Below are 10,000 nucleotides of genomic sequence, written 5' to 3'. Positions count from 1 at the left end.
ACCAACACCACCATCTCTCCAGATCGCCAACCACCACCACCAGCACTGCTCTCTCCGCCTCTGGACTGTGGCGAGGAGAAGAGGGCAGGAGAGCTGGGCAGGCAGGCGGGCTGAGGGAGTCCTGTCCTGCTTGCCTGCCGCTCCTCGCATCGCCTCTGACCTTGCTTGTGCCTCTGAAAGTGGTTTGGCGAAAGGAGGTGTTAACTCCTGGGTTTTTTTTTTTTTTTTTTTGTGTGTGTGTGTGTGTGTGTTGGGGGTAGGGTGAGTGGGTGGTTGTGTTTGGTGTTATTGGTGGTGGTGGTGGTGGTGGTGGTGGTGGTGTCTTCTTGTTGTTCTCTTTCGTGTTCTTTTATTTTTTTGTATTGTTCTTCTCTTATTGCTCTTGTTAATCTTGTCCTTTTCTTTTTTTTGTTCTTCTTCTAGTTTCATTCTTCCTTAATTTCCTTCCTTTATCATCTTTCTAGGTCATCTTTCACCCTCCTCCTCCTCCTCCGCCTCCTCCTCCTCCCTTTTCTTGTACCCATGTGTAACTCGATTAAGGTTTTTTTTTTTCTGGTTCTAGGATATCGCCTCCAATTCAGCTTCTGTTTGTACTGTTCTTGACTTACTCCAGTGGTGGTGGTGGTGGTGGTGGTGGTGGTGGTGGCGGTGGTGGTGCCTTTGCGTGGGTCTTGTAGGAGTTTTGTTCTTGATCATGTTGTTGTTTGTTGTGGTGACTTTAAATTTTTATTGTTGGTATTGTGAAACTGGTTGTGGTGTAAAGAATGGAGGTGTTGTAACAGTAGTGGTGGGGATGGTGATGTTGGTGATCTGGGTGTCATATGGTATTGAAAGAGGTGGTGGTGAAAGTGGTGATTAGTAGATGTGTTAGTGATGGTGTTGTTACTACTACTAGTATTGCTACTACTACTAGTGTTAGTAATGGTGTTGTTAAACTACTAGTACTACTACTACTACTACTACTACTACTACTACTACTACTACTACTGCCACTACCACCACCATTGCTATCATCACTACCAATCACAACTTCTTATCATCTTCCCTATCACCACCACTAACTACCACCACCACTAACCACCACCACCACCACCACCACCACCACTGCCTCCCTTCCAAGCATTATAATTATCAGCTTTACAATTTTTTCCCCAGCGGTGCCTCGTTTCACGCATCACTTTGCTCTGTCCGAACAGCATATTCTCATTGCATTAATTGATACTGGGAGTGCACCTGCAATTACCAGGGACAGGTGTACATGTTTAGGACGGGAACCTATTAATTACATCTTATCTAATTTTATGCTATGAACCGATGAAACCTACACACACACACACACACACACACACACACACACACACACACACACACATGCAGACATAATTTGACACTTACAATGTGCTAATATTTGTAGGAAGCATTTTTGTTTATTTTTGCCTAATTATTTTGCTGTGTAATGTTGCCTGATTAGTTATCCTGTTTATCTATATGTTTATTTAGACTTTTTTTTTGGTGTTTTGCCTTGAGGGTAAAGGAGGAAGAAGAGAAGGAGCTAGGAGGTAGTAATAGTAGTAGTAGGAAGAGGAGGAGGAGGAGGAAGACACGAAAAACCTGTCTTCGTTTTCTTTATAACTTGTTCCTAACTGATGATTCTTTTTTTTTTTTCTTCTCTTTTTTTCTTATACTTGTTTGTGTCTTATATTCTCGTTCACTTTCCCTTTTGGTGTTCCGTTAGTGATCGTGGTCCATTGCTTGGCTGCTTCTTTGTTTGTGTTGCCTTGTTGTTGTTTTATTTATGTACGTCATGTTAATAGTTTCGAATTTGCTAAGGAATAATTTATCAGGACTCGTCTTTAGGAATGTTGAAAGTAGAATATCCGAAATGATATTAAGGTTATATTTGATGCTGGTCTGACCTCGTCTAGATTATGCTGAACAGTCCTGGTCTCCATATTACATCAAGGATATAGAACCAGTAAAAAGGAGAATAGCTAAAAAGATACAAGGGATGAAAATTATTCCTTATGAAAAGAGATTGAAACTTTTAATTGTATGCTATACTTCTTTCTTCGTTACTAAATTTAATCTTCTACAGGATAGTTGCATGGAAAGGTAACTTTTAGTCTACTTTCACGTCTGTAACTGAGGCAGAGATGGGAAGGATTTGTGTATTTATTCTTTCACACATATAACCAAACCCCATAGCAAACAAAGCTCTATTTGTACTCTCTAATTCAATATCACTCACGCCTTCCTCTGTTTCCACTCTCCTTGTCTTTCACCTCTTCATTCTCTTCTTCCAAACGCAGAAAATCACTCTTCTTGCAATATCAGTCAATCCATCCTTTGTTTTCACGTTCGTCTCCTCTTTCTTCTCTTCTTCCACTAGTAGAAAATCACTTTTATTCCTTCTTTTTCTTGCAATATCACTCGTTCCTTCCTTTGCCTCTACCTTCGTCTTATTTTTCTTCCTATTCTACCTCTCTCTTGAAGTATCACTCTTCACTTTCTTTGTCTTCATTGTCATTTTCTTTCTTCTTTTTTTCTTCTCTTCTTCCATAATCAGCAAATCACTTTTTTTATTCTATATTTATCTTGCAATATCACTCGTTCCTTCTTTTGTCTTCACGTTCATCATCCCTCTCGTCCCATACCTCCTTTACGTTGCAATATCACTCATTTCTTCCTTTTTTCTTCACGTTCATCATCTTTCTCCTCCAGTTCTTCCTTTCTTCTGCACTATATCTCCCTCCTTTGTCTTTACGTTCATCTTCTTCCTCCTCCCATTCCTTCATTTTCCTGCAGTATCATTCCAACCTTTCTTTGTCTTAACGCTCGTCTTGTTCATCTTCTTTCTCCTCTTCTTCCTTCTCTTCTTCCACCTGCGATACCGACTAAGGAGGACCCTGTTATCCTGTACCTGGAAGGAAGATTTAATTAACCTTCCTTCCTTGACGCTTTTAGTAATCTTTGTCTCATTATCATTTCACTTGCCTTTGTTCTCTACACTGTTTGTCTTCTCGCTCTTTCTTTCTTTTTTTTTTTTTTTTCAAAGTTTCAAGTTCGTTTTCTCGTCCTCGCCGACCTCCATTTCAGAAAGCATTTGTCTTGGCTTTGTTGTTGCGATATGTGTCACAACAAAGGTATGCATTCTTAATCGCGTTCTCTCATAAGGATTATTTCGAAAAGGCCAGAGGGATGATTAGTGAGGCTCGTATGAGTGTTTTTCTTACTGAGAGTGTAGTATCTCTGTTAAACTGCCACTCGACTCATGGAAACGTCCTTGAATCTTCCACTCATAACTTCCTCTACAGCATGTTAAAGGTAGTCGAGATAAGACGTCAGAAGTTTGAAGAATTTAAAGGATAAAGCTTTGTCATTGTAGTAAATTTGTCACTTTTTTTTTCTACCCATATACTTTTAAAATCTTTCGTTTCAATTCCCATATAATGTTTTGTACTTTTTTCGTTGGTTATTTGTACTTTGTTTGTTATTTGTTATTTGTCCTTATAACCTTTTCTTCCGTTTTTTTCTTTTTCTGCCTATTTTCTTGAGTTCTTAAAACCTTCTTTGTGTTTGATTGTATTCTTCTCGTTATTGTTCTATTTCTCGTGATGATCATATTCCGTGTTCATCATTCTCGTACATTTTCTCAGGCTCTTCTTGTCCTTTATGCTTTTTTTGATATGACGTCCTTCATTTCCTCCTCCTACTTAACCATTGTAGCTTACTATTAGAACAAAATTACTGCACATACTTGCATAGGTTCGCTATTTCTCACACAGGACATAATGATACGAATTGCAGTAGTTTTCAAGTCATGCATTTGTGAAGTCTAAATTTCTTCTTTTATCTCTTCAGTCTCAGACAATTTTTTTTTTTCTTTTTACATAATCAAACTACAACTTTTAGACACTTTTTTACTACAGTCCTTTAATCATTATAACCTAGAAAAAAAAGGCAAATTAAACTTCTTATGTCTCTTTTTCTTATATGTGTCCATGCAAAAGAAAAAAATATATATAATGCTCTGAATATTAAAAGATGATTTACATACTACTCTTTAAACACCTTTATACTAGTGTCTTGAATAATTTTATATACTAGAAGAGACAAATTAAACTCCTCTATATACTTTTTTTTCTGTGTTGATATATTGCGCTGAATGTTCACAAGGATAGTCATATATAACTTTTTTTTAATAGATCTGCATTACGGTCTCCTAAATAACTACATGTACTAGAAAAGACAAATCAACTCCTTTCTATCTTTTCTGTATGTTTATGATTAACTGAATAATCAAAAAGGATAATTAAACACTTCTACATACCTTTACTGCAGTCTCAAAAATTGCTATATACCCTATAAAAGACAAATTAAACTCCTCTATATACCTATTTCCTTGTGTTTATAATGCAGTGAATGTTCAAAAGCATGATCTCAGCAGCAAGAGGTGATGCTGAACACCGCCGTGCATGAGTGGAGGATTGCTGGTGCCGCCACAGAAGTGCTGGCGAGGCATAGCTATGGTGGGGCGTCTCGCATTAAAAGAAGTATTGCAGAAAGACACAGGAAAAGCCTATGTAAGCAGATTGTGGCGAGTGGGAATGTTGCTTTTATGGAGGACTAAGAGAGAGAGAGAGAGAGAGAGAGAGAGAGAGAGAGAGAGAGAGAGAGAGAGAGAGAGAGAGAGAGAGAGAGAGGGAGAGAGAGAGAGAGAGAAAGTTCAGTATTAACTACTACGAGATTAAAATTGTTCACTCCTTCAGTAGTAACGTAACGCATTATAACTCAGAGATCATTGAAATATTCCTGAAATCCTCCTCCGCCATTTGCTTTGCCTCAAGACTCACAGACTGACTCCTTTTTCTTCTCCTGTGATCCTGTCTTCAGTACGTAGTGGAGAATCAGCCCCAAACGTACATAACAGTACGTTAAGATTTTTTTTTTTTTTATGGTACTGAATGCACCACTGAATGCACCTTTAGGCAAGATAGCAAGGCGGCGAGATGTATTATAAATGTTGGATGGTACGTGTGTGTGGTGTGTGTGGGTATGTCGAAGGTGCATTGTGGGATTGGTAAAAGTGCTTCTGTAAGTCTTGGGTGAATACAGTGATAAAATGTGGTTCTCTCTCTCTCTCTCTCTCTCTCTCTCTCTCTCTCTCTCTCTCTCTCTCTCTCTCTCTCTCTCTCTCTCTCTCTCTCTCTCTGTGTGTGTGTGTGTGTTTATTCAACTTACATGCTTATTTTCCTTTTAATAGTCACTAAAATTGATTGAGACAGACAGGCAAGGGAGAAACGAGACAGAAGTAAATGTCAAGAAAGGCTCAGACTGACACTGTCTTGAAATATATTTGTGTAAATGTTACAAATTCATGTGATTTACTTGCTTTACACTTACTTGTAATTTGCTCTACTTTTCAATTGAATTAACGTGTATTTATGTATTAGTATTTGTATTTATAATACTCATTACTAATATTTATTTATTTATTTATTTATTTATTTATTTATTTATTTTCATGGTGTTGTGGTGTTTGCATGTGAAAATTTTACTTGTCCTGAAGGTTATCCAATATTATTATTGTTATATTATTACTGTTATTATTATTATTATTATTAATATTATTATTATTATTATTATTATTATTATTATTATTATTATTATTATTATTATTATTATTATTATTATTAATGGAGTAAGAGGTAAGAACACAGGTGTTGGGAGGTGACTTTATTCCCAACTAGTTTCGCAGAAAGCTTCTTCAGGGGAACTGTAGTTCTCCTGAAGAAACTCTCCTCCCAACACCTGTTTCTTCTCACTTCTTTATCCAACTTTTTTTTTAACACTATTATTATTATAATTATTATTATTATTATTATTATTATTATTATTATTATTATTATTATTATTTTTATTTTTATTATTATTATTATTATTATTATTGTTATTATTATTATTATTATTATTATTATCATTATTATTATTATTATTATTATTATTATTATTATTATTATTATTATTATTATTATTATTATTATTGTAATTAGTCATTATTATTATTATTATTATTATTATTATTATTATTATTATTATTATTATTATTATTATTATTATTACTATTGTAATTAGTCATAATTATTAATGTTATTATTATTATCATTTTTATTATTATTATTATTATTATTATTATTATTATTATTATTATTATTGTTATTATAATTATTATTTGTTGTTGTTGTTGTTGTTATTGTTGTTATATGTTTATTTCTACTTTTGTTTTTTTTATTAACATTATGACTTTTTACTATTATTGTTACTTATTGTTGTTGTTCTTGTTCTTGTTGATTTTGTTAATATTATTTTTACTGTTCTTACTATCAATAGAGGAACAGCGTCGGTTCTTTATATTCTCTCTCTCTCTCTCTCCCCCCCCCCCCTCTCTCTCTCTCTCTCTCTCTCTCTCTCTCTCTCTCTCTCTCTCTCTCTCTCTCTCTCTCTCTCTCTCTCTCTCTCTCATAAGCCCTGGAGACCCACACATAGCAGTCATGATTGCATAATCCATCAATCAATCCCTCCATCAGTATATAATTATCGTCTATCAATTTCTTCCATTCATTTCCCTCCATCAGCCTGAGTGTGGCTGTGGTGGCCTCTGTCTGCTGGCCGGCGTCTGTGCTGCGAGAGAAAATGATGATGATGGTGGTGGTGGAAGTGGTATTAACTGAGGTTAAAAAGTAATATTGGTAGGAGCTGTGATGGAGTGGTGATACGGTGGCAGTGATAGTGTTTGTAATAATAGTTATGATGACGATGACAATATTAACAACAAGAACAACACCAACAACAACAACAACAACAACAACAACAACAACAACAACAACAATAATAATAACAACTACAACAACAACTACAACAGAGGTGGTAGTAGTAGTAGTAGTAGTAGTAGTAGTAGTAGTAGTAGTAGTAGTAGTAGTAGTATTGGTATAATTATGATAATAATAATAATAATAATAATAATAATGATAATAATAATAATAATAATAATGATCATAATAATAATAATAATAATAATAATAATAATAATAATAATAATAATAATGATAATATTAACAGCAACAATAGCAACAATAATAGCAATAATTACAATATTATTACTACTACTATCACTACAACCTGCACTACCAATCACACCTACACCCATAACAACTAACACCCCCGCCACTACCACAACTAAGTTCCTGCTCCAGCAAATACCACTCGTACTCAGGAACTTTGGTAGGTGTTCTTCTCGTTAAACCCTCGCACACTCGGCAGTCCAGGCGGTAATCAGCAGGTTGGGAAAGACAGAAAAAGCAGCCGGGATCATTTCTTACTGTGTTGGTTTATCCGGCAGCTCGAGGGCAGCTGTGTGGTGTGCCCCGATTAGGAAAACAATTTAGAGCCAAAGATTACCGAGCAATAGGAGTACGGATCTCTGTCCATCACACCCGAGAGCAGGCAAATAACTCCAACTGTGTTATTATAGATGTTAACGCTCGACTCTACAGTAGCCTGGATTATATACATTTGGTGCTTTAGGGAAGATGCATTGCTCGTCTCTTTGTGTGTTTCTCTTTTTCTATCTCTTTTTTTTTCTCACTCTCTCTCTCTCTCTTTCTCTCTCTCTCTTCCCACCGCAGCCTCGGTTTGTTGAAGCCGCAGACAGACCTGAAGGAAGGAGGAAAGGAAGACTATGTTGCAATCTGTATGACTTTATTTATGGCAACAGAGGTTGAGTGAAGCTCAGCGTTGGGATGGAATAAATGCCTCAGTTAATGCCAGAAAAGGAAACCTTGATAAGAAGACAAGAAGTGTCATTATGGGAGAGTTAGTGTGCTCATCCATTGTACGTATTGCAGGGTATGTGGCCGAAGGTAAACAACACGTGTGTGGATAAATACTTTTCCTAATGAAAAAAATAAACATGTGTATAATAACAAGTCCAGTAGCACTTCTGAAGGTGGGAGTGGTGACCTGCTGGAGACGAGGCGAGGCCAAAGCTGTGCAACACGTTTAAGTAGTTTCGAGTATATACTGCTTCTGCGCATCTTTTAACACATTGATGAAATTTGCAGGACGTCTTGATATAAACGAGTGTAGTAATTTGAGGAAATAAATTTTTGCTGTCACACGGTAAACACTAGAGATTTAACTACACCCAAACTTGTCGATTTGGATTCTTATTTATAGACTTGTTTGTCTGATCTGTGTTATCACGTACAACTGAAACTTTTATTGTGTAGGATACAATTTTGCTTCGCTATTCACTGCGCACTCTTTTAAAGTAAACAAAAATCATACCATCCAAAGAATTAGAAATGAGTATGAAATCGAAATGTCGCTCTTGTATACATTTACTTTTTCCCATTGATTATTGAGGAACATCTGAGCAAGGCAGTATTATGGGCTGTGTTATACAATCCCCTTCTCAAGTAGAATTCCGATGATTAACGTGTGCCTTTGTGTCCAGCGTGTTGAGAGGGAACCATCTACGAAATATTGCTATACGTGTATGATGAAAAATTATTAATGTTCAAATAACTCGGGAGAACTGGTGCATGTTTTCATCCACTTTCACTGTACCAGGAGAATATCTACACTTATGATTTTACTAATAACGCAACCGATTTTGTGAAATAAAATACGTGTATAGTAAAATGAAGAATTAATTTTATTGAATAATGGGACCTTTAAGAAAAAAAAAAAAAAAACAGAAATAAGCTATTGTGCTTTAACGTTTATGGGGAACAAACGTTACTTGTTGACTTACTTCTACTTATCACCATCATCATCGTCATCATCATCACCGGTACCTATCATTCGCTCTACCTTTTCATCACACCTTATATCGTTCATTACATCTTCATCTCACCATTATGCACCCAACACCATCTCACGTGTCACACCTATGCATACCATCACCGCCATGATATCATTATCACTTCGTATTCTCATTAATACCATCAGCCAATTATTACTACGCTGTATCGTCATCACAACCTTCTTTCCTCATCATCACCACCCTCAACCTTGATGATTCTACTACAGGATAAAAGCCTCCATAGCATTTTCCATCCATCTTTGTCACCTGCCCTTCTGTTTCATGCCATTCCATCAGAAAATCCTTACTTTTCATCTTTTAATTTCCCATACCCTATGTATCGCCACTTCACATAATCACTGCTCCTTTTATTATTTTCTTCACTTTCTACTGTGTTCTAAAACGTTTGAAGCTTTCATAAGAACTATTTTCAAAAACCGCCGAGGTGAATGGTCAGGTTTTCATGTGTGTTCTCTCCCACTGATGAAGCAGAATTCTTGTTAAACTATCACTAGAATTATAGAAAACTTTGAAGACCAACTCTTAATAACCCCCCACTAAAACCAGTGTAAAGTTATCAAGATTAGACGGCGAAGTGTTTCAGAATACACCACTCTGTCTTAAGATGGAATTTACGCTTTTCACTGTAATATGCAATAATTTACAACACTGAAACCACTGTACAGTCTTTACAGGCATCTATATAAAGTAAAGGAAAAAAAATTACCATTATCTATTCAGTACAGTGTGGAGGAAACGAAATATCTGACAGTGGTTTGTGATTAAGGAAAGATGCACCAAAAAAAAAAAAAAAAAAACAGTGAAATGGCTAACATATAGAAACAATCCAAGACACATCAGCTGCATTTTACAACCAAGTATTGAGTCACTGTAAAAAAAAAATAAATAAATAAATAAATAATAATAAGGAGAAAACGCATCACATCATTACTTTTGTCTGGGTTTTCATTGTAACTCAAATCAACGAAAGCCTACGTTAGAATTGCACAAATAAATGAAAAAATACATATATGCTTATAGAAAATCGCTTACACCTTGTTTTAAAATGCTGTAAATGCTTCAACGTCCGACAATTCCTGAAGCTGTTCGTGCGTGTCTGGGCAGCTTGCAGAG

The 10,000-nt window shown here is 35.8% G+C and overlaps 1 protein-coding gene across 27 annotated transcripts in view; it reads left to right on the top strand.

Annotated features, from left to right (window-relative positions):
* The window catches only part of LOC135099722 (uncharacterized), a 353,588-nt gene that overhangs the window by 113,687 nt on the left and 229,901 nt on the right, over positions 1–10,000 (top strand). Inside the window, exon 1 of one of the 27 annotated variants that reach the window (XR_010268322.1) lies at positions 4,018–4,583. The exons of 25 other annotated variants lie outside the window; for them this stretch is intronic. The gene's annotated coding sequence lies outside the window, so the exon portion shown is untranslated. Of the gene's footprint in view, positions 1–4,017; positions 4,584–10,000 lie in introns of those variants that run through there. One more of the 27 variants, XR_010268358.1, reaches the window with a different exon arrangement.

Source organism: Scylla paramamosain, chromosome 1 (assembly GCF_035594125.1).
Source record: "Scylla paramamosain isolate STU-SP2022 chromosome 1, ASM3559412v1, whole genome shotgun sequence".
Taxonomy (NCBI): domain Eukaryota; kingdom Metazoa; phylum Arthropoda; class Malacostraca; order Decapoda; family Portunidae; genus Scylla; species Scylla paramamosain.
This window is presented reverse-complemented; position numbering and strand designations above follow the sequence as displayed.